Source organism: Elephas maximus, chromosome 7, assembly GCF_024166365.1.
Source record: "Elephas maximus indicus isolate mEleMax1 chromosome 7, mEleMax1 primary haplotype, whole genome shotgun sequence".
In the NCBI taxonomy this organism is placed as follows: domain Eukaryota; kingdom Metazoa; phylum Chordata; class Mammalia; order Proboscidea; family Elephantidae; genus Elephas; species Elephas maximus.
The window spans coordinates 113,640,227-113,666,595 of record NC_064825.1 but is presented as its reverse complement, the minus strand read 5'-3'; the positions used below and the strand labels follow the sequence as shown (position 1 = coordinate 113,666,595).

At 37.1% G+C, this 26,369-nt stretch overlaps 3 pseudogenes; all 3 read left to right on the top strand.

The window, feature by feature from the left end:
* Nucleotides 1-4,414: 4,414 nt before the first annotated feature.
* On the top strand, nucleotides 4,415-5,356 carry LOC126079509 (olfactory receptor 5AL1-like; annotated as a pseudogene).
* A 10,552-nt stretch (nucleotides 5,357-15,908) lies between these two features.
* On the top strand, nucleotides 15,909-16,869 carry LOC126080419 (olfactory receptor 5AL1-like; annotated as a pseudogene).
* A 6,571-nt stretch (nucleotides 16,870-23,440) lies between these two features.
* Nucleotides 23,441-24,383, top strand: LOC126079632 (olfactory receptor 5AL1-like; annotated as a pseudogene).
* Nucleotides 24,384-26,369: the final 1,986 nt, after the last annotated feature.

Here is a 26,369-nt window from a genome sequence, read left to right as displayed (position 1 = left end):
TTGCTGAGTCATACTACGTATTGGAGATAAAACTGGGGAAAATATAGAAGCATCTTGGCTTACCAAGAATTTGAAATTTAGAGTAGGTTACAAATTACCAGGTGGGTGAATAAAAAAAAAAAAAATTATTTTTTTTATTCACCCACCTGGTAATTTGTCTGTAACCTACTCTAAATTTTACCAGGTGGGTGAATAGTTCAGAGTAACACTTGATATTGAAAGACCTACAGAAGGAAGTGAAATTTCACCTGGGATTGGAAGGAGAAGCTGAAAGAAAGCAGCCAACCAGAGTGGTGAAAGCAAAGAAAGGAGTATTCTGACAAAACTATGTACAAAATGTGTGGTCACATCTGAGAAACTGAAGCCACATGTCTGAGGCATGGAGATTACATGAGGGATGCCACAAGAGATAAGACTAGTCTGCAGAGCAAGGGTTTGTTTATCAAGGGTTGATTTAGCCATCTCAAGGACTTTGAACTTTATCCTAAGGTCAGCTGGAGAACAAGCTAAGACTTGCAAGTTAGGAAGAACTCTCAGGCTGCCATAAGCACAGAGAAGTTTCTAAAACTAAAAAAAAAAAAAACTAGAGACCAGGATAAAAGTTAGAGAGTAGTATTTAGGCTTTTCCTCCAGGAAAGGTGTGATAGAAGTCTAAAAAAAAAAAAAAAAAAAAAATATGTAATGTAGAGGACATTAGAAGAGGATGCATTTGAGAAAAATGGATTAAACACTTAGAAGTTTTCAATAATGAATTATTTGTTAGAGGGGGAAAGGAGGTATATGAAATGTTTTCTTGGTTTCTCACCTGGGTGATAGCTGGGAGATGGAGCATTCACTGAGAAAACATGTGCTCTAAGGCCTATGAGTGCGGTGGGGTGGTTTTGAATGTCTGATTTTTCTTTTGAATATGTTAGATTTAGGTATCTCTGAAATATCTAACTAATGTTACCTGGAAAGCTGCTGGATGTATGTACCTGGTGCTTAGAGGAAAATCTGGCCTAAATATTTAGATTTGTGCATCATTGTTACATAAATGACAATTGTTTTCCTGTTGTTAAATGAGAGCTCTCAACAAGAATGCTCAAAAAGGAAATGAGTTGGCTTAGGGTGGAATTCTAAAGCAAAAAGGTCATTTAAAGTATGGATAAAGAAAGCATACCTATCAAGCAAGAGTAAAATTGGACAAAAAAATGGAAAAATCCAGATATTCTGGTGACTTGGAAGCCAAAAAAGAATGGTTTTCAGCATAAAAGGAAACGTCTGCTGTGTCCAGTGCTACCGAGAAGTCAAATATGAATCTTTCATTGGATTTGGGAATAAGGAGAGTGTTGGTGTACTTGATGAAAGCAATTTCAATGCAATGCTAAGAAAAGATGTGACAATAATATAATAGATCAACATATGAATGTGAAAGAGAGGGTATTAGTGACTTTTCTAGAATGTTTGGTAATAAAGGGATGAAGAGAAGAGGAGAGGGGGAGGAATAGCTTAAGTAAAGGGAGAGGAATAGAAATGAAAGAACACTGGTGAGGTTTGACCATATACTTTGCTTATAGATTATTGTGAAAGGTTGATTAAATTAGAATAGGGAGAAGATATCGAATGCAAAAGAGTATGTGATCAAAATATAAGTTTAGGTAGTAGATATAAAGTTGGGCCTGACCCCAAGCCGTGGTATTTTCAATTGCCTCCTATGTATGAGAAAGTAGGACGGTAAATAAAGAATACTAAAGAAGAATTGTTGCATTTGAATTATAGTGGAGATGAAATGACACAGCAGTTGTAACGATGGGTTCAAACATAGTAATGATGGTGAGGATGGTGCAGAGCCAGGCAGTGTTTCGTCGTGTTGTAAACAGGGTCGCTATGAGTCAGAACTGACTTCATGAAACTTCACAGCATTAGAAATAGAACATCCAGCCACTACAAAAAAAAAAAAAAAAAAAATTGGAAAGGATAAATGTGGAAGCAGGTAGGTTTGTGGAAATTTTCAAATGAAGTTGAAATATTTTGTTGTCATTGTTACTTTAAATTTCTCTCTTATGTTGGAATTTTGGTATCTTTTTTTTTTTTTCCTGGGAGTAAGGTGGGTGGTATAGAAATGTATGAAGAAATTCAGAGTCTGAAATAATAGCTACATACACACTAAGAGATGGTTGATTCAAGAAAAAGCCAACCTTCTGGACACAAGTAAGTGGCTACTTTTGAGTACGATAACCCTGTAATGGTTCAGTTTTGCCTGGTTGATTTCTTGGTAGTTCAGGTACAATTGTGAAGAGCAGAACATTTCGAAATGCTCAGATTTTGATGTATCTGGAGAAAAATAAGACAAGGATGTTTAGGATGTTGACAAGAATAATTGTAGTAATAAAACATGGAATCTAAGCTATGTAGGGGAAGAATTAAAGGAGGTGGCAAAATAAAAGAGAAATAATCAATGGGAAATAGTGATATGAGTGAAGCCTTAGTATGAAAAGTTGTATTGTCATAACTGAGATGTTATAAGGAAGGGCAAATGGTTGTGATCTTAAGATAATGTTTTAATTTTGGAAACTTAGCATTTAACCAATTTCCAGATAAAACAAGATACAAGATGGAGCCATGAGAGTGGGAAGTTCAAGGGTATTGGTTTTGGAGTCACTGTTTTGATCTCAAGATTTCAAGAATTCAAGAAGCAATGCATTAAAGGTGTGGTCTGTGTGGGCACTGATGCCAACTTTATGGAAAAGGGACAGAACGATCCTGGTGTTAAAATCTGCAACACATACGAAGGAGTGGCCTAGGCATATATAAGTGACAACAATGATGATGGGTATTAGCTTCAAAGCATCAGGAGTGTTTACTCAAATGAGAGGTGTAATAATAAATAAAAAACAAAGCTCTGAGCATAAATCATGCCTTACCTTACCTCCCAAATTAGAAATATGTGGAGAGTTACACATTAAGCAGCCTGCAGAGAGGTGGCCTGGAGAGATGTAGGTGTTCAAGGGGAAACCAAGTTTTAGTTTAAGCAAGGGAGGATAAAATGTTTGAAGATGTTAGAGAGTTTGGTCATATCAAAGCAAGACCTAAAATATCACAGAGATGTTAGTACTAGAGAGAATAAGATCCATGTGGGACAGGGATTCAAGATCAGAACTTAGTGAGGCAACAGGAGAACATTTTTCAAAACATTGCAAAACAAACTCATACATCCATTACTATGATGGAATTACACACGTTTCTGCAGAGTAAGGCTCAACATAAACAATATCAATACTACTAAGAGATAAATTTTAATTAGCATATAGTATGAGATAGGCACTATTCTAAGCATTTGACATGGACATGGGACGCCTTTCCAAAGCTGCTTTGTTTCTAGTCAATGGGGCAATTCTTTCCGCTCTGAAAATTAACCATTTGAATAAACTGTGAATTAAGGTTAGGGATTCAAGGCTGGGACTAGTTAGTGAGTTATTCTTTTTCATCTCATGCTGATCAAAGACCACAAATAAAAACTAAATTATCTGCCTGAGTTCATATATCTTGAAAACAAGGAAGAAAGCTATATTATCAATCTATAACCTTCATATAAATATAATCTGAGACAAAAGAGTTAGAAAGGCCAATCACTGTGCTCAGGTAAAGTTCATTAAAATTGACCACATTTTAATTATCTAGAAGCCAACTTGCATTTCTACAGACTCAGCTTAGGATGTTTTTCATTTCCTGTTTTGCATTTGGACACTGCATCACACACCATAAATGAGCTTTCTGAATTATTTAATGCATGTTTAACTTTGTTATACAATTTTCAAGTAGGAAGAGGCTATTCATATTTCTATGCCATTTTTCTCCTTTAATTCAAAAATACTGCACAATAATTGAATAAAAAAATGAAGAATTACAGGTAAGAGAAAAAAAGAAATTATCATGAATTTATGGTCCAGAGATCAACAGCAGTCAAAATTTTAAATCTTTAAAAAAAAAATTTAAATCTTAAAAAAAAAAAAATTAAATATTAACCATTTTGGAATGAATTTTTGAATTAATTTCCTTTTAACTAAAATTTATTTTCATTTATTACACTTTTATTAAAGATATTTCAATAACTTAAAAAAAATATTCTGACATCATGTTCAAAAAAACTCTTTCTTCCTATTAAAAATAGATTAAAAAATGGTTCAATTATATTATTATATTATAATTTACATTTAAAATTTTAAGTAAAACACTACCTTTCTACTTATACAATTTAAAATAATTTCAAGTTTTGGAATTTCTGCCTAGATCAGATGCCTTCATTCCGAATGCAGAACTAGCCTGAAGATTCTCCTGGGGGGTCAGAATCATCTTCTAACATCCGCTTGATCTTTACCAACAGACTCAAGATTGCTTGGAACTGTGATTTGGAGGGGTTTATTGTAATCTTTTCATGGCCAAAGGCAACCATTCGGCTGTGACTGAGTTCATCCTCTTGGGACTCACAGATAACCCAGACCTTCAAGCCATCCTCTTTAGTGTCTTCCTAGTGATCTACTTAATTAGCGTCCTGGGTAATCTTGGTTTGATTGTGCTAATCTAAATCAGTCCTCAGCTTCACACACCCATGTATTTTTTTCTCAACCATCTGGCTTTTGTTGATTTTTCTTTTACTTCATCTGTCACACCAAACACCTTAGTGAACTTTTTGTATGAAGTTAAAAGTATAACATTTTATGCGTGTGCCACTCAGGTGTGTTGTTTTATCACATTTGTAGTTTGTGAACTCTACTTGCTTTCCATCATGGCATATGATCGGTACGTTGCCATCTGCAACCCTTTACTCTATGTCGTTCTCATGCCTAGAAAACTCTGTATTCATCTGGTTGCTAGCACATATGTGTATGCTTTTACTGTGGGTCTTGTACAGACAGTGGTGACGTTCCACTTGTCTTTTTGTGACTCCAATATGGTCAACCACTTCTACTGTGACGATGTCCCTTTGGTTGCTTTGGCCTGCTCTGACACCCAAGTCAAAGAGCTGATGTTGTTAATCATTGCTGGGTTCAATACACTTTTCTCTCTACTGATTGTGTTAATTTCCTACGGCTTCATTGTTTTAGCCATCCTTAGGATCCACTCTGTTGAAGGAAGACAGAAAGCCTTTTCCACCTGTGTGTCCCACCTGACCTCCATCACAATATTTTATGGGACCCTTATTTTTATGTACCTCCAGCCCAAGTCAACCCATTCCCTGATCAGAGATAAATTTGCTTCAGTGTTTTATGTAGTGGTGATTCCCATGCTAAACCCACTGATCTATAGCTTGAGAAACCAGGAGGTAAAAAATGCACTGAAGGGAATTACGGAAAAGTTGTGTTTGGCTATCAGATAAATGAAGAACCACAGGGCAGGGATCATGAAACTTAAAGTTATGTCTTGTCTAGTGTCACAGTGCTGAGAAATGACAAAGCCAAATATATTACTTCAAGTGTTCATGTTCACTTTTCTGAGGTATAGTTCTGTAGACTCAAGGTGAGTCTCATCCACTGTTTATTCCCAGTATTTTCCCCAGGAAATATATTTTGTAAATTTTACTTGGTTGTTGAAAGAGGAGAGAGAGAGGGAAGGAGAAAGACACAGAGAAGAAGGGAGAGAGTTAGAGAAAGAAAGAGAAATCCTTTTTGGCCATGATATCCTTCCTCAATAGAGTGTTGGGAAATACTTATTTTATATGAAATCCACGTAATACTGAGATCAACATCGGGTATCTCATATTTCAAACCTTTTTGCATAGATAATCTGGAAAACCAGCCAAAGTTTAATAGCAGGATTTTTGGGTTGGAACACTCTGGATAATTTTCCTAATAGTCTACTTTCTCTGCATCCAGCTGGAAAGGACAGTGCTAGTAGAGGTACCATGGCACCAAACATTTAGTGGTATACTGATTCTATATCAGTTTAGATTGCTGAGCCAGTTTACACTACTATAATTCACTGCCTGTTATATATGAATATGTGGTCAGGCCTATTCTATATAAGTGTGTGGTTAGAACTTGGACTCTTCATTCAAATAGTTTGACTAACAATTTTAGCTTTTCCAATTAATGCAATAGAGAATTAGTTCACGTTTCTGTATCTCTCCTGCCTCATGTGCAATAGGCAGTAAGAGTTCCTTTTTAGACTGACTCTGAGTAGCACTGTACCATACAGTTTCCAAGAAGCAGCTGGGTAGATTTGAACTGTGGACCTTTTGGTCAGCAGCCAAGCTCTTAACCACTGCACCACCAAGGCTCTGATTGTGAGAATTAGATCAGGTTATAAATGTGAAGAACATTGAGCATTTCCAAGCACATAAAAAATAATTCATAAATTTTGGCTATTACATTTAATTATTAATATTATGATTGCATTAATGATTCCTTTGATTTTGTCTTAGAAAATGGAGTAGCCTTTTTGGAAATACTCATTAACATAATATACTTTATTTTAAAATCTACAAAATGAAAGTATAAAAGCTAAAAAGTTATTTTCTTGTGATCTTTTAAAGCAATGCAATTCTTTTAAATTTCTTTTTATGTGTGTTGATTAACATACTTTGAATTGACTTTTTATTGGGGGGGCAGTTCTCTCATACCTGCTACACAATGTTACTGATAATGTATATCATTTTCTTGAAAAAAAATCATTTCACTCTTGTTATATTTAGTAAAGCATAGAATAATAAATTATTAATTTACTCAGTTACATATTTTTAAAATCAAATTAGAGCTAACACAATTCAGTGTTTTTGTTGTGTCAAGTGCTTAGTGCAGAGTTTTAAGTTGACTTCCTCAGTTCATTTTCATAATATCCAACAAAGAGATATAATTCTCTATTCTACCAAAAGAATTGTCAAAGTAGCATTTGTAATTTACTTACATACACATAGCTAACACCTGGAAGAACAAAGATATGAATCTAGTTTTGTCCAACCAGAAAGCTCAATTTTTAATAACTTTTCCATATTTCCAAGTACAGTTGTACAACGCTGGGACTTTTTTTAAAAAATTAGAACTAATTGAATGTAGACTTTTTTTTTTTTTTACATCAGTATTGAATAATGCAGGGGACTTCAGATGACTAACAATCGTGCACCATGGAGGCTAAAAACTAACACTCGGTGACCATGAAGGTAAGAAAGTAGCCCAGAAGTGTTACAAAAGCATGAAAAGGAGCAGTGTTGCCTTTCACAACAAAGTTCGCCATCATCTTTGCGGTAATGGCAGATGAGTAGCAGAGGCCTACCATGACCTGGTGACTGAGAAAATAGTTCATAGGTATGTGGAGTAGAGTGTCAGTCCTGATTAAGATAATCAATCCAATGTTCCCCAGGACTGTGACCAGATAGATAACTAAAAATACCACAATGCCTTTGAGAATGAATTCAGTGATTTAAGTGATATTAACAGTAGCCATTTATGCCAACGGACATTGCAGATTTGAAGAATAAAAATGACAACTCCTGTGGTCCCTGCCAGTGTTGAGGGAAGATGATCACTGATGTCTTATCAGCCTTGAATTATGTCATCCAATGGGCAAAAAGTGCACCTTAGCTTTTACCTTCTATTCTTGCCCACAGAACGTTGTCTTTCTTTAATTTCAGAATAGCCTTCTTAAAAGTTATTTTTTGAAGAGGCAGGGCCAAGATGGCAGAATAGCCAGACACTTCCAGTGATCCCTCTTACAACAAAGACCCAAAGAAATAGTGAAAGGATTATGAAAACCTAGGAGCCCTGAACATCAAAGGCAAAGTTAGAAAACAGACTGAGCTGAAGGGGGAGGGAGAGACGGTTCAGAAGTGGAGAGGAGTTACTGGACCTGAATCTCCCAGAAACCTCAGGCACTATGCCCAGGAACGGCTGGGGAGGCTGGTGGTAGTGTTCAGCTGCAGTTTCCTCAGGGAGAAAGAGCCAGATGCACAGCCTACTCACAACTCCAGAACCAGAGAAGAACAGCGCTCTCGGCAAAAGCTAAGTACTTGTGTGTATTCTATCATGTACCTGCCCCCAAGCCTCAATCAGTGGCTGTTAAGTTTCCTGAGCCTGATAGAGGTGCTGTTGAGCTCCCTGAGCCATCCTTCCAGCCATGGAGAAGGAATAAATTCACAATTAGGGGAAAAGACAATATGCCAGCTCCACTAACCTGGGGAGCTCAGGACAGAAGTGGCTCCTGTCCGGGCATAAAGAGTCTGTGGGCTTTGAATACCTTTCCCCCACGCGTGGACATGTGTGGGCTGATTTCAGGAGAATAGCCCTTTTTAGCAGACTGCACCCGTTTTAGCTGTGTGTGGAGAGTTGGGTGTTAGATGTTCGACACCACTTTGCCTGTTAAACAGGGTCCTCACCTACTCACATTAGGGGCCTAAGGGCTGGTGGCTCCACTCAGGTTACCCAGCCACCTGTGACAGAGGTCCAAGGATAACTGGTACCTCCCAGTTCTTACAAACAAAAGCATTGGGTGCCCATGGCCCATCTGCAAAACCCACCCACCTGTATGCACGAGGGAACAGGGATGCACTTTCCTCACAGATACTCGGGGGATGGTTCTCAGCCCCCTGCCTTGTTCAGAGCATGACCTCCTGCTGCAACCAGATACTGGTACCTACACCGATCACCCCTGCCCCTCTAAGACTGTGGGACAGAGGAGTACCACACACTTGATGACCAACTACCTGGGCAACTGAGCTGAATCCATACAAGAAAAGTGAATGGACTCCTAGACTGATACACCTGATAACAGCTCTGGTCATCTGGTGACAGGACTTCAGAGCTTCAAAGGAGAAAATAGTCAAGCTAGCTTACTCAAGCAAACCACTTTGGCATATCAAAACAAAACAAAGCAAAAAGCTAGGATGTTGTTGTTGTTGTTAGGTGCCATCGAGTCAGTTCTGACTCATAGTGACACTATGCACAACAGAATGAAACACTGCCCTGTCCTGAGAAATCCTTACAATCGTTGTTATGCTTGAGCTCATTCTTGCGACCATTGTGTCAATCTACCTTATTGACGGTCTTCCTCTCTTCCGCTGACCCTGTACTCTGCCAAGCATGATGACTTTCTCCAGGGACTGATCCCTCCTGACAACATGTCGAAAGTATGTAAGACACAGCTTCGCCATCCTTGCCTGTAAGGAGCATTCTGGTTGTGGTCCTTCTAATACAGATTTGTTCTTTCTTTTTGCAGTCCATGGTATATTCAATATTCTTCACCAACACCACAATTCAAAAGCGTCAACTCTTCTTCAGTCTTTCTATTCCTTACTCATCGTCCAGCTTTCACATGCCTATGATGTGACTGAAAATACCATGGCTTGAATCAGGCACACCTTAGTCTTCAGGGAGACATCTTTGCTCTTCAACACTTTGAAGAGGTCCTTTGCAGCAGATTTACCCAATGCAATGCATCTTTTGATTTCTTGACTGCTGCTTCCATGGCTCTTGATTGTGGATCCAAGTAAAATGAAAACCTTCATAACTTCAATCTTCTCCGTTTATCATGATGTTGCTCATTGGTCCAGTCGTGAGGGTTTTTGTTGTCTTTATGTGGAGGCGCAATCCATACTGAAGGCTGTGGTCTTTGACCTTCATTAGTAAGTGTTTCAAGTCCTCTTCACTTTCAGCAAGAAAGGCTGTGTCATCTGCATAAAGAAGGTTGTTAATGAGTCTTCCTCTAATCCTGATGCCCTGTTCTTCTTCTCATATGGTAAAAGAATACAACCCCTATGCACACCTTTCCTGACTTTAAAACAATCAATATCCCCTTGTTCTGTCCAAACAACTGCCTCTTGATCTACTTAAAGGTTCCTCATGAGCACAATTAAGTGTTCTGGAATTCCCTTTCTTTGCAATGTTATCCATAGTTTGTTCGGATCCACACAGTCGAATGCCTTTGCATAGTCCATAAAACACAGGTAAACATCCTTCTGGTATTCTCTGCTTTCAGCCAGGATCCATCTGATATCAGCAGTGATATCCCTGGTTCCACGTCCTCTTCTGAAACCAGCCTGAATTTCTGGCAGTTCCCTGTCGATATACTGCTGCAGCCATTTCTGAATGATCTTCAGCAGAATTTTGCTTGCATGTGATATTAATGATATTTTTCTATAATTTCCACATTCGGTTGGATCACCTTTCTTGGGAATAGGCATAAATATGGATCTCTTCCACTCAGTTGGCCAGGAAGCTGGCTTCCACATTTCTTGGCATAGACAAGTGACCACCTCCAGTGCTGCATTTGTTTGTTGAAACATCTCAGTTGATATTCCATCAATTCCTGGAGACTTGTTTTTCACCAATGCCTTCAGAGCAGTTTGGACTTTTTCCTTCAGTACCATCGGTTCCTGATCATATGCCACCTCTTGAAATGGTTGAACATTGACTAAATCTTTTTAGTATAATGACCCTGTGTATTTCTTCCATCTTCCTTTGATGTTTCCTGCATCATTTAGTGTTTTCCCCATGGAATCCTTCACTACTGCAACTCAAGGCTTGAATGTTTTCTTCAGTTCTTTTATCTTGAAAAATGCCGAGCGTGTTCTTCCCTTTTGGTTTTCCATCTCCAGCTCTTTGCACATGTCATTATAATACTTTGTCTTCTGGTGAGGCCCTTTGAAATCTTCTGTTCAGTTCTTTCACTTCACCAATTCTTCCTTTTGTTTTATCTGCTCAACACTCAAGAGCAAGTTTCAGAGTCTCCTCTGACATCCATCTTGGTCTTTCTTTCTTCCTGTCTTTTCAATGACTTCTTGCTTTTTTCATGGGTGATGTTCTTGATGTCATTCCACAACTCGTCTGGTCTTTGGTCACTAGTGTTCAATGCATCAGATCTATTCTTCAGATGGTCTCTAAATTCAGGTGGGATGTATTCAAGGTCATATTTGGCTCTTGTGGACTTGCTCTGATTTTCTTCAGTTTCAGCTTGAACTTGCATATGAGCAGTTGATGGTCTGTTCCACAGTTAGCCCTTGGCCTTGTTCTGACTGATCATATTGAGCTTTTCCATCGTCTCTTTCCACAGATGTAGTCAATTTGATTTCTGTGTATTCCGTCTGGTGAGGTCCATATGTATAGTCACCGTTTATGTTGGTGAAAGAAGGTATTTGCAATGAAGAAGTCATTGATAGTGTGCAAAAACTCAACTACAGAAAGACAAATAACCCAATTAAAAAATGGGGAAAGGATATGAACAAGTCCTTTGCTTAAGACATTCAGGTAGCTAACAGATAGATACTTGAGAAAATGCTCATGATCATTTGCCATCAGAGAAGTGCAAATCAAAAGTATAGTGAGATTCCATCTCACTCCAACAAGGGTGGCATTAATCCAAAAAACACAAAATAATAAATGTTGGAGAGGTTGTGGAGAGACTGGAATACTTATACACTGCTGGTGGGAATGTAAAATGGTACTACCACTTTGGAAATCAATTTGGCACTAAAAAGCTAGAAATAGAACTGCCATACAATTCAGCAATCCCACTCCTTGGAATATATCTTAGAAAAATAAGAGCCTTTACATGAACAGATATATGCACACCCATGTTCACTGAAGCAGTTTACAACAGCAAAAAGATAGAAGCAACCAAGATGCCCATCAACCAATGCCTGGATAAATACATTATGGTATATTCATACAATGGAATATTATGCATTGATAAAGAACAATGATGAATCCGTGAAACATTTTATAACATGGAGGAATCTGGAAGGCATTATGCTGAGTGAAATTAGTTAGTTTCAAAAGGACAAATATTGTATAAGACCACTATTACAAGAACTCGAGAAATGGTTTAAACAGAGAAGAAAATATTATTTGATGGTTGAGATGGGGGAAGGAGAAGGCTTTTCACTAGATAGTAGATAAGAACTATTGTAGGTGAAAGGAAAGACAACACACAATACAGGAGAGGTCAGCACAACTGGACTAAACCAAAAGCAAAGCAGTTTCTTGAATAAACTGAACCCTTTGAAGACCAGCATAACAGGGGAGGGGGTTTGGGGACCATGGTTTCAGGGTACATCTAAGTCAATTGACATAATAAAATCTATTTAGAAAACATTCTGTATCCCACTTTGGAGAGTGGTATCTGAGATCTTAAATGCCACCAAGCAGCCATCTAAGTTGCATCAATTGGTCTCAACCCACGTGAAGCAAAGAAGAATGAAGAACACCAAAGACACAAGGTAATTATGAGGCCAAGAGATAGAAAGGGCCACATAAACCAGAGACTGCCTTAGCCTGAGGCCAGAAGAGTTAGATGGTGCCCAGCTACAACCAGTGACTGCCCTGACAGGGAACACAACAGAGAACCCCTGAGGGAGCAGGAGAGCAGTGGGCTGCAGACACCAAATTCTCATAAAAAGACCAGACTTAATGGCCTGACTGAGACTAGAAGACCCCAGAGGTCATGGTCCCCAGATCTTCTGTTAGCCTAAGACAGCAACCATTCCCAAAGCCAAGTCTTCAGACAGGAATTCTACTGGACTGTGGGATAGAAAATGATACTGGTGAAGAACGAGCTTCTTGGATCAAGTAGACATATGAGACTATGTTGGCATCTCCAGTCTGGAGGGGAGATGAGAGGCCAGAGGGTGTCAGAAGTTGGCTGAATGGACATGAAAAGAGAGAGTGGAGGGAAGGAGTGTGCTATCTCATTAGGGGGAGTGCAATTAGGAGTATATAGCAAGGTGTATATAAATTTTTGTATGAGAGACTGTCTTGATTTGTAAACTTCCACTTAAAGCACAATAAAAAAAATTTAAAGTCATTTTTCTTTCTAATTTTAGAAAATAAGGGATGATCTTGATTAAAACAAATTATGTATTACCTAATTTAAACCACTTGAGTCAACCACAGCTGGTATGTCAGTATTTTTGCCACCATTATCTTTTCCAGGCTCATAAAAATTTAATGGGAGTTCCTTGGTGGTGCCAATGGTTAATGTACTTGGCTGATAATCGTAAGATTGAAGGTTCGAACCCATCAAGACATGCCTCAGAAGAAAAGTCGAATGAGCCATTGCTCAACCTGCTATTGAAGACCCTATGGAGATATACTCTGACACGCTCATGGTCACGGTGATTCAGAATCTACTGAATGTTGACTGGCTTTTTTAATGCAAGTATGATATTTAAATACATTCAATTTTTTATCACAAAGTCTTTTCTTTCAATTCCAATAATGAAGTTATGATTTGAACCCTAGTAGAGGATAATTATAAGGCTACCATAAAAAAAAAAAAACCCCACTGCTGTCGAGTCGATTCCAACTCATAGAGACCCTACAGGACAGGGTAGAAGTGCCCCATAGAGTTTCCAAGGAGCTCCTGGTGGATCGAACTTAGGCTACCATGTAATATAATAATTAACTAGACAATCTTCATTGAAAGATGGTGGCAGGGAAGAGGTATATTTATAATTTATCTCTTTTTTTGTTTGTTTTTGCTTAAAAGAGAATACATAAGTTTTTCTTTCATTACTCTTATAAAACTTCAAGATTTATTGTGGTTCCTGTCAAACCAATATCGGAGGAAACCATATGGGGAGATAAAGGTATCAATGAGAATTTTAACTATGGTAGATATTTACTACTAAGTCCTGGTGGCGTGGTGGTTAAGAAATCAGCTGTTAACCAAAAAAGTCAACAGTTCAAATTCACCAGTTGCTCACTGAAAACCCTATGGAGCAGTTCTATGCTGTCCTATATGGTCACTATGAGTCAGAAATGACACGATGGCAACAGATTTGTTTTGGTGGCACAAGCACTTTGCAATCATTTACTAGCCTAAACTTTGGAGGTTCGAATCCACCCAAGAGTACAATGGAAGAAAGTCCTGGGCATCGGCTTCTATAAAGATTACAGTCAAGAAAAATGCATGGAGCAGTTTTACTCGGTAACATATGGAGTTGTCACGAGCTGGAATCGATTTGAGGGAAACAGGTTTGGTTTGATTTAATAGAGAGAAATGGAGAGAAAGACAGAGGGTTAGACAGACAGACAGACAAAATCAGCATATAGATGCCTACTGAGGACATTGGAATGAATAAAATCAAGAAAGTATAAAACAGTAAGGGCAGAAGAGCTTTGGGGGGAACCAAAAAACAGATCATCTAAAGCACAGATAATAGAAAAGGAACTTCTAAGTTAGAGAATCAAAGAAATAGTAAACAAAATCAGCTACCACTTTGCTGTAGAAACCAAACGTATATTCAACAGAGTCTAATGCTACAGAGCTGCCAAAGGGAAAAAAACAAACAGATAAACTAAAAGCCTTCACTGGACTTGGGAACAGGAAGGTTGATAGTGAACTTGGTGAAGGAATTTCAGTGGAATGATGGAAAAGGAAGGTAAATTACACTAGGTTGAGTTCTAAGTATAACTGAGAAAGTGGAGGTAGATGTTACAAGATATTTAGTTGAAAAGTGGTAAAGGGGAGACAAAAAATGAAAAAGTTACTGTGATAAAGGTTCTGAGTAGATGGCAGTCAAAGGTTAAGGGAGTGGGGATTATATTTGATTATATTTTCCCTGTCTTACAGATCTATGGAAACCCTGGTGACGTAATGGTTAAGTGCTACAGCTGCTAACCAGAATGTCCGCAGTTTAAATCCACGAGGCATTCCTTGGAAACTCTATGGAGCAGTTCTACTCTGTCCTATAGGGTCACTATGAGTCGAATCCACTCAACAGCAATGGGTTTTTATGGATCTATAAGGTTGAAGTAACCTGAGACAATGTGATAATAAAGAAAAGTCAAGTTAACTTATATTCTGCTCTGAATGGGAGTGATTTCAATTCTGTCTGCTTTCAAAATTCAGAACCCAGTTTAAAGAAAAGAAAAACACCCACTATCATTGAGTCAATTCTGACTCACAGCAACCCTGTAGGACAGAATAGACCGCCCCAGAGGGTTTCCAAGGAACACCTGGTGAATTTGAACTGCCGACAGTTTGGTTAGCAGCTGTAGCACTTAACCACTACACCACCAGTGTTTCCTTAGGTTTTTGGAAACGTTCTGTGGAATTTAGCTTTTTTAAAACACTGTCCAAATGCTTTACACTTTATATCATATAGATGCTTAAAGATAGAGGGTAAAATAATGTGCCTTCGACATCTGAAACCGTTTATAATCTGGAAAATTATTTACTAATGTTTATGTTGTAAAAGAGCTAAAGACAGAAAATTAACAATCTTTTTTTCCTAATATTAGTCTTATAAGTCTATTGAATGAAAAAAATGTGAAGAAACTGAAGTAAGCAAAAAGAAAAAAATTTTTTTTGAATGTTTAAAAGCTATACCTAAAGATAAATAGTATTTTGCTTTTGAATTGTCATACTACATTTTCCACACTTAATTCTGGTAATTCATAATTTACTTGCAAATTAGTGTATTCAATCCACAATATTTTGAGATAAACTTATAGTGCAAAAAATCATTTTAATATGTTTTGAACACCATTCACATTCTTAATGCTTCAATTTTTTTTTTACTATTTTTTGAAGAAAATACAATATAAATTTTGCTATATTATTGATTGTAAATGTTAATTGAAACAGTCTATATCTTCTTTTACAACTCCCCAGTGTACTGGAATTTCTGCCTGAACCAAATATCTTCACACTGACAGCAGAAGTAATGTTTAAACATAATAGGATTCTCCTTCACCAGAATTTAACATAACATTCTGGTGAGCCAGGGTCACCTTCTCCTACTCGAATTGATCATTTTCTATAGAATCAAAATTATTCAGACCATATGGCCTGGTGGGTTTTCCTGTAACATATCTATTTCATGGCCAAAGACCATTACTCAGCAGTGACTGACTTCATCTTCTTGGAACTTACAGGCAATCCGGAGAGTCAGATCATCCACTTGGGTGCCTTCCTAGTGACCTCCTTAGTTTTTAGTCATGCATAATCTTGGTTTGACTGTACTAGTTCCAATTAGCCCTCAGCTTCACACACCCATGTATTTTTTCCCTGTCATCTGGCTTTTGTTGATTTTTATGGTACCTCCTCTATTACCCCAAACATTCTGGTAAACTTTTTCGGTGAATTTAAATGTACCTGTTTTAAATGTGCAACTCAGGTGTGTTGTTTTATCACATTTTCAGTTTGGGAATTATTACCACTGCCATGGTATATGATCAGTATGTGGCCACCTGTAACACTTTATTCTATGTAGTTCTCATGCCTGCCAAACTCTGCATTCAAATGATCACTCCAAAAAAAAAAAAAAAAACCCATTGCCATCTAGTTGATTCCAACCCCTAGCAACCCTATAGGATAGATTAGAACTGGCCCGTAGGGTTTCCAAGCAGCAGCTGGTGGATTAGAATTGCTGACCTTTTGGTTAGCACTGGAGCTCTTTGCCACTGCACCACCAGGAATCCAAATGTTCACTGGTACATATATTTATGGATTTATGGTGGGAGTTATACAGGTGGTGGTTATGTTCCATATGTCTTTCTGTGACTTTAATGTAGTCAACCAGTTCCACTGTGATGGTGTTGTCTTGATTGCTTTAGCTTTTTCTGATTCACATGCCAAAGAGCTAATGCTGTTAATTATTGCTGGATTCAATGTGTTTTACTCTCTTATCATTGTTCTCATCTCCTTTGTCTTTATTCTTTTGCCATCCTGAGGATCCACTCAGCTGAAGGAAGACAGAAAGCCTTTTCCAACTGTGCTCCTCATCTATGTTCTATTACTATGTACAATGGGACCTTAATGTTTATGTACCTACAGCCCAAGTCAAGCCATTCACTGGATAAAGACAAATGTGCCTCAGTGTTCTATGCGGTGACGATCCCCACTTTAAGCCTGTTAATCTACAGTTTGAGGAATCAGGAGGTTAAAAAAAGGCCTTAAATAGAATTATTGAAAAAATGTATTCTAATAATCAGTAGTGAGACTCATTGTCACTAAAAAAAAATTCAAGGTACAGAGTTAGGAGATTTTTGAGTCAAGGCTTGTACAATGTGGGAACACTTGTCCACTGGAGCTCAGTTTCCTAATGTCTAGTTCCTTGAAAACAGATACTTTTCTTGTACTTTGTTTTATCCTTTCAGGTTTACAGATAGTAGGCATTTCACAAATGTCTGTCTAGTTGTTGAATACTAAAATAGAAAAAAGGTGTCAACCCTCTTTGACCGTCAGATGTTTCAACAATAGAGATGAAAAATACAGTATCTTGAAATAAGGAATTTTCTTATTTCACTGTGATTGACCATCCACTTCATGTTTAACATCAATTTATGTGTGGTCGTGTTAAACTTTTAATGTTGTAAAATGTATTTCTTCTGAAGCAATATTGTGTAGATTACCTTACCAATGAATATGGCTGTTTTTAAGTGATTGGAGCCCTGGTTGCACAGTGGTTAAGTGCTACAGCTATTAACCTAAAGGTCAACAATACAAATCCAAAGTTAAACAAAAGGTCAGCTGCTCCAAGGAAACTTACGAGGCAGTTCTACTGTTTTCATAGGGGTCTCTTTGAGTCAGAATTGACTCCACGGCAATGGGATTAAGCCATTGGAAGATTCTACTCCCTGGGACACTGCAGTTAGGGAAGGCAGATTATTATACAAAATATGTATTGATTCTGTACACCGGTAGATTCCTAGTGATTCATAAATAGTGAGAAATACCCCTGGAGAGTTGGATAAAATACTGGGAGTAATAGAATATGACATTCTGTGAAAGAGAAGGTGATTTCCATCCATAAAGCAGATCCTCTAATCCTGCTCAAGGTTGCAAATCCCCCCTGCTACACCTATTCTTTAAAAAAAAAAAAAAATTATATCGACATGGCTTGTGCCAAGTTCTCTTCCTCAGAGTTCCATGTTTTGCAGACTTTTTACTCCAAGTACCCTAACCAGCTATCTTCCGAAAACAATCAACAGATTCTCAGACCCAAGTGTCTCTAAAGCTTCCTTGAAATTCTCTCACATTTCTGTGGCAAAACTACAATTAGTGTAATCATTACAGGTTAATTAGAAATTTAAAAAAATATATAGTGACCTCTGCAAAATTTCTGTTCAAGATAACTTTGTTCTGGTTGGTAAATCCACGATACCAAGAAAGAAAAACCAAACCTGTTCCCATCAGTTCCAACTTATAGCAACCCTTGCAGGACAGAGTGGAATTGTCCCATAGTTTTCCAAGGCTATAATTTTTACAGAAGCAGACTGCCACATCTTTCTCCCATGTAGCAGCTGCTGGGTTTGAGCAGTGGATCTTAAGTTTAGCAGCCGAGCACTTAACCACAGTGCCACCCAGAATACTATTATTAAGAACCAGAAGAATGTTTCTTGCACAAAATATTCACAATAAATAAGATTCATTGTGTGTGTGTGCGAGTTTGTATGAAAAGAAGGCGTTGATTATGATTTTTCTATCTTCTATTCATTTTTCTATTTGTTATTCTCTATATACATATATGTCTGAAATGAAATGGAGTTCATTAGTGGGTTTGATTTGTATACCATTAAATGTTTTCCAGCACAGTGCAGGAAATAAAATGAGTTCTTTTGAAGTTATTACCATTTGTGACCAGAACTTTCAAGAATGATTCTCTGAAATTGAGCTAAATACACCAGTAGGCCAATAAGAAATTCATGCTAACTGTTAATTGCAACAGGTTCAGTTTCTCATCCAGTGTTGGATCTTTGGTACAATCCAAATCATTACTTAGGAGTGGGTTAATATACTTGGATCTAATGTATAACATGACCATTTATTGAATTCATAAATTTAATAAGACCAATATTAAAGTCTAAAAAGGTAAACCAAGTACAATTAAACATTTTTCATGTTGTTTTCCAAAACATTAAAATGATCCATTATTAGACTTGGGCTCAGCAAGGTGATCTGCCATTTCAAGTAGATGTTCCTTGACTGTGAGGCAAATTGGATTCCAACAGATCAATCATAAGGTAATTTGTTATGCTCTTGAGACATCATTACATTGTTTTTCATAAAGTTCAAAGAATGATGTAATACAAGGAAAAGGCTCTAGAGGGACTAACAAACCATACAAAATGTACTAACAGCGCTTAAGTAATAGTAAGTATTGTTGGCATTCCAGGAATTGGCTTCAACCTTGACTGAATTATTTTTGGATTTGTTGTAGATTACTCAAAGACAGCAAAACAGTAGGAAAAAAATATTAAAGGTAATTAAGATAGTAAAAAAGGGTTTGGAGTAACACAAAATTTGAATTTGTTTGTTCAATTATTCTATAAGTACATTTGCAGTACCTACTAATTGCTGAGTCATACTACGTATTGGAGATAAAACTGAGGAAAATATAGAAGCATCTTGGCTTACCAAGAATTTGAAATTTAGAGTAGGTTACAGACAAATTAACTGGTGGGTCAATTGTTCAGACGAACACTTGAGAGATAATAAAAGGCTTATAGAAAGAAGTGAAGTTTCACATGGGATTGGAAGGAGAAGTTGAAAGAAAGTAGCCAACCAGAGAAGTAAAGGTAAAGAAAGGAGCATTCTGGCAAAACTAAGTACAAAATACGTGGTTATATCTGAGAAACTAAAGCCACATGGCGGAGGCATGGAGATTACACGAGGGATGTTACAAGAAATGAGATTAGTCTGCAAAGCAGGGGCTTGTTTTTCAAGGGTTGATTTAGCCACCTTAAGGACTATGAACTTTATCCTAAGGTCAGTTGCAGAACAAGCTAAGATTTGAAAGTTGGGAAGAACTTTCAGGCTGCCGTATGTACAGAGGGTTCTAAAACTAGACACTAGTGTAAAAGTTACACAGTATTATTTAAGCTTTTCCTCCGGGAAAGACATGATAGAAGTCTAAATAAAGAAAAGAATACATAATACAGAGGACATTAGAGAGAAATCTGGCCTAAATATTTAGATTTGTGCATCATCAGTACATAAATGACAATCGTCTTCATATCATTAAAGGAGGGCTCTGAACAAGAATGCTCAAAAGGAAATGGGTCGGCTTAGGGTAGAACTCTAAAGCAAGAGAGTCATTTAAAATATGGACAAAGAAAGCATAGCCATCAAAGAGAGTAAAAAAGAGTGGAAAAATCCAGAGATTCTGGTGACGTGAAAGCCAAAAGGATAAAAGGAAATGTCAGTGGTGTCCAATGCTACAGAGAAGTCAATATGAAGTCTTCATTGAATTTGGAAATAAAGAGAGTGTTGGTGTACTTGATGAAAGCAATTTCAAAGCAATACTGAGAAAAAACGTGACAATAATACAGTAGGTCAAGATATGAATGTGAAAGACAGGGTAAGTGTTGGTGACTTTTCTAGGGTGTATGGCAATGAAGGAGTGAAGGCAAGAGCAAGGTAGAGGGGTAACTTACGTAAAGGGAGAGGAACAGAAATGAAAGAACTCTGGTGAGGTTTGACCATATACTTTAGTTATAGATCAATGTGAATGGTTGAATAAATTTGCAAAGGGAGAAGATATGGAATGCAAAAGAGTATGTGATCAAAATATAAGTTTTGGTATTAGAAACAGAGGTGGTTCTGACCCCAAGCAATGGTATTTTCAGTTGCCTTATATGTATGTGAAAGTTGAACAATAAATAAGGAAGACTGAAGGAGAATTGATGCATTTGAATTATGGCAGAGATAGATTGACACAGTGGCTGCAACAATGGGCTCAAACATAGCAATTATTGTGAGGATGGTGCAAGACCAAGCAGTCTTTGCTCTGTTGTAAATAGGGCCACTATGAGTAGGACCTGCCTTAATGGCACCTAACAACAACATTAGCAATAGAACATTCCCTCCCCTAAAAAAAAAAAAAAGGAAATGAAAAATGGGGAAGCAGTTAGGTTTGTGGAAATTTTCAAAAGGAGTTGATTTTTTGTTGTTGTTGTTCCGTTGTTGTTACTTTAAATTTCTCTCTTATGTTGGAATTTTGACATCTACTGGGAGTAAGGGGCATGGCATAGAAGTGTATGAAGAAATTCAAAGAGTCTAAAATAATAGCTACTTACAAAGTAAGGGATAGTTGATTTAGGAAAAAACCAATCTTCTGGACACAAGTAAGTAGCTACTTTTGAGTGTGATAAGCTTGTAACTGTTCCCTTTTGTCTGATTGGTTTCTTGGTACTTCAGGCACAATTGTGAAGAGAACATTTCAAAACACTTAGATTTTGGAGTGTCTTGAGAAAAATAAGACAAGGATATTTAGGATGTTGATAAGAATAATTGTAGTAATAAATCATGGAATCTAAGCTATGTAGGGGAAGAATTAAATATAAGAGGTGACAAAATAAAAGACAAATAACTAGTGGGAAATAGCGATATGAGTGGATCTTTGGTATGAAAAGTTGTATTGTCATACTGAGATGTTTATAGGGAAGAGTAAATGCTTGTGATCTTAAGATAATATCTTAATTTTGGATATTTAGCATTTAATCAATTTCCAGCTAAGACAAGATCCAAGATGGAGCCATGAGAGTGGGAAGTTCAAGGGTATTGGTTTTGGGGTCACTGATATCAAGATTTCAAGAATTCAGGAGGCAATGCATTAAAAGTGTGGTCTGTGTGGGCACTGATGCCAACTTTATGGAAAAGGGACTGAATGATCCTGGTGTTAAAATCTTCAGTACATAAGAAGGAGTGACCTAGGAGTATATAAGTGATAATGATGATGGGTATTAGCCTCAAAATTCAGGAGAGTTTACTCAAATGCAAGATGTAACAATAAATAAAGAAACAAAGCTCTGAGTATGAATCATGCCTTATCTCACCTCCAAATTAGAAATATGTGGATGGTTACAAATTGAACAGCCTGTGGAGAGGTGGCCTGGAGAGAAGTAGGTCTTCAAGGGGGAGCCAACTTTCAGTTTAAGCAACCCCCAACCCACTCCACTGCTGTTGAGTTGAATCCAACTCATAGTGACCTATAGGACAGAGTAGAACCGCCCCATAGAATTTCTGAGGAGCACCTGGTGGATTTAAGCTGCTGACCTCTTGGATTGCAGCTGTAGCACAAGTAAGGGAAGATAAAATGATTGAAGATGTTGGAGAATTTGGTCACATCAAAGTAAGATCTACACATATTTGAAAATACCACAGAGATGTTAGTGCTAGAGAGAATAAGAACCAGGAGGGGCAGTGATTCAAGATCAAAAGCTAGCGAGGCAAAGGGAGAACAGTTATCAAAATATTGCAAAACAAACTCATACATCCATAACTGTGATGAGATTGCACACGTTTCTGCAGAGTAAGCCTCAATGTAAATAATATTAATACTCTTAAGAGCTAAATTTTATTTAGCACATAGTATGAGATGCTAAATAAAATTTAGCTCTTTTTTTTTTATGAGATAGGCACTGTTCTAAGCATTTGACATGGATGTGGGATGCCTTTCCAAAGCTGCTTTGTTTCTGGGCAATGGGGCAATTCTTTCCTCTCTGAAAGGAAATCATTTGAATAAACTATGAGTTGAGGTTAGGGATTCAAGGCTGGGACTAGTTAGTGAGTTATTCTTTTTCATGTCATGCTGGTCAAGAGCCATAAATAAAACCTAAACTATCTGCCTGAGTTTGTATATCTCAAGATAAAGATAGCTATATTATCAATCTATTTTCTTGATATAAATAAATATAGGGTCACTATGAGTTGGAATGGACTCAATGGCAATGAGTTCAGTTCAGTTGAAATATAATCTGAGGCAAAAGTTAGAAAGGCAAAATCACTTTGTGCTCATGTAAAGTTCATTAAAAGTGATTGCATTTTAATTAGCTAGAAGGCAACTTGCATTTCTACAAACTCATCTTTGGATGTTTTTCTTTCCTTGTTTTGCATTTGGACATTGGAAGATCCACCATAAATAAGCTTTCTGAATCATTTAATGCATGTCTAACTTGGTTGTACAATTTTCAAATTGAAAGATGCTATCCATATTTCTATGCCATTTTTCTCCTTTAATTCAAAAGGAGAAAAAATACACAACTGAACAAAAAACTAAGAATTACAGGGAAGAGAAAAAAAAAAAAGTATCCTGAATTTATGGTCCAGAGACCAACAGTAGTCAAAATTTTAAATCTGACCTTTTATATGAACTATTTTGGGATGATTTTTTAAATTAATTTCCTTTTAACTGAAATTTATTTTTATTATACTTTTATGAAAGGTATTTCAATAACTTAAAAAAAATTCTGACATATGTATTAAAAAAACTCTCCTGCTATTAAAAACAGATAAAAAATAGTTTTTTCAGTTATATAAAATTTTAAATAAAATACTACTTTTATAATTTACAATAATTTCATGTTTTGGAGTTTCTGCCTAGACCAGATGCTTTATTTTGAATGCAGAACTGGGATGAAGATTCTCCTGGGGGGTTGGAACCAACTTCTAACATCTGCTTGATCTTTGCCAAGAGACTCAAGATTACTCCTAACCCTGTTCTGGAGGGGTTTATTGTGATATTTCCATGGCAAAAGGCAACCATTCATCTGTGACTGAGTTCATCCTCTTGGGACTCACAGATAACCCAGACCTTCAAGCCATTCTCTTTAGTGTCTTCCTAGTGATCTACTTAGTTAGTGTCCTGGGTAATCTTGGTTTGATTGTGCTAATCCAAATCAGTCCTCAGCTTCACACACCCATGTATTTTTTTTCTCAAACACCTGGCTTTTATTGATTTTTCTTTTACTTCATCTGTCACCCCAAACACCTTAGTGAACTTTTTGTGTGAAGTGAAAAGTATAACGTTTTATGCATGTGCCACCCAGGTATGTTGCTATATCACATTTGGAGTTTGCGAATTCTCCTTGCTTTCCATCATGGCGTATGATCGGTATGTTGCCATCTGCAACCCTTTACTCTATGTCATTCTCATGCCTAGAAAACTCTGTTTTCAACTCGTTGTTATTACGTATGTGTATGCTTTTACTGTGGCTCTTGTACAGACAGTGGTGACGTTCTGCTTGTCTTTTTGTGACTCTAATATGGTCAACCACTTCTACTGTGACGATGTTTCTTTGGTTGCTTTGGCCTGCTCTGACACCCAAGTCAAAGAGCTGATGTTGTTAATCATTGCTGGGTTCAATACACTTTTCTCTCTACTGATTGTGTTAATTTCCTATGGCTTCATTGTCTTAGCCATCCTTAGGATCCACTCTGCTGAAGGAAGACAGAAAGCCTTTTCCACCTGTGTGTCCCACCTGACCTCCATCACAATATTTTATGGGACCATCATTTTTATGTACCTATGACCCAAGTCAAGCCATTCTCTGATCACAGATAAAGTTGCTTCAGTGTTTTATGTGGTGGTGATTCCCATGCTAAACCCACTGATCTACAGCTTGAGAAACCAAGAAGTAAAAAATGCACTGAGAAGAATTATAGAAAAGTTGTGTTTGGTTATCAGATAAATGAAGAATCATAGGACAGAGATCTGTAAACTTAGAGTTATGTTTTGTCTAGTGTCACAGTGTTGGTTAATGACAAATCCAAATATCTTACTTCGAGTATTCAAGCACACTTTTTGAGGAATAGCTCTGTAAACTCAAAGCGAGTCCCATCCACTGTTTATTCCCAATATTTTCCCCATGAAATGTATTTTGTAAATTTTATTTTGTTGTTAAAAGAAGGGAGAAAGAGAGAGGGAGGTAAAAAGAAGGAGAGAGAGAGAAACCTTTTCGCTCATGATGTGCTTCCTCAACAGAGTATTGGGAAATAGTTATTTTTTCTGAAATCCATGTAATACTGAGAAATTTGTGTTTTAGTAAAATTGATATCTGGTATCTTACACTGAAAAACTGCTGCATAGGTAATCTGGAAAACATGCCAAAATTTAATAGCAGGAATATTGAGTTGGTACACTCTGCATAATTTTCCTAACACTCCACTTTCTCTGCTTCTAGCTGGGAATCATAACACTAGCAGAGTTATCATGACACTGAACATTTAATGGCACTGATCCTGTATCAGTTTAGCTCATTAGAGCCACTTCAGACCATTAAAATTCACTGCTTGCTATATATGAATGTGTGGTTAGGCCTATTCTATACAAGTGTGTGCTTAGAACTTGGATTCTTCGTTCAAACAGTTTGGCTAACAATTTTAGCTTTTCCAATTAATGTGAAGAGAGAGAGAGTTCACATTTCTGTATCTCAACTGCTTCATCCACAAAAGGCAGTAAGAGTTCCTCTCTCTTAGGATGATTGTGAGTAGAACTGCACCAGAGAGTTTTCAAGAAGCAGCTGGTGGATTCAAACTGTGGACCTTTTTGTTGGCAGCCAAGCTCTTAAACACAGCACCACCAGGGCTCTGATTGTGTGAATTAGATCAGGTTATAAATTGCACAGTTCCAAGCATAAAAGAAGCAATTCATATATTTTGGCTATTACATTTATTAATATTATAATTGCCTTAATGGTTCCTTTGATTTTGTCTTAGAAAATGGAGTAGACTTTTTGGAAACAGCTTACCAACATGATATACTTTATTTTAAAATCTACAAAATGAAAGTATAAAAGATAAAAAAATATTATTTTTTTGCAATCTTTTAAAGCAATGCTATGCTTTTAAATTTCTTTTTGTGTGTATTGATGAACTTATTTTGAATTGATTTTTTATTTTGGGAGGGGCAGTTCCCTCATACCTGATTCTCAATGTTACTCAGTGTTTTCTTCAAAAAAAAAAAAAAAATCATTTCACTCTTGTTACATCTAGTAAAGTTTAGGTTAATAAATTATTAATTTATTCAGTTATAAATTTTTTAAATAAAATTAGAGCTAGCATCAATTGAGTGTTTTGTTGTAGGGTGTTTAGTGCAGTGCTTTAAATCTATTTTCTCAGTTAACTCTGCATTTTATCAAGAGAATTGTCAAAGTAGTTTATGTAATTTACAAACATACACATAGTTAATATCTGGAAGAACAAAGGATTGAATATAATTTTGTCAAACCAGAAAGCTCAATTTTTAACTACTTTTCTATACTTCTGAGGACAGTTGTACGATGTTGGGATATTTTTAAAGATTGGAACTAATTGAAGGCAGACTCTTTTTGACATCAGTATTGAGTAATGCAGGGGACTTCAGATGACTATGTGGGGGTCATATGCGATGATCGTGAAGGTAAGAAAGCAGCCCAGTTGTCTTGCACAAGCATGGAAATGAATAGTGTTGCCTTCCACAGCAAAGGTCATCATCATCTTCCGGGTAATGACAGAAGAGTAACAAAGGTCTGCAAAGGCTAGGTGACTGAGGAAATAGCGCATAGGTTTGTGGAATCAAGTGTCAAACCTAATTAAGATAATCAGTCTAAAGTTCTCCAAAACTGTGACCAGAGAGATGACTGAAAATACCACAAAATAATGAGGCCTGGGGAGCCCTGGCTGGTCTGTAATGCCTT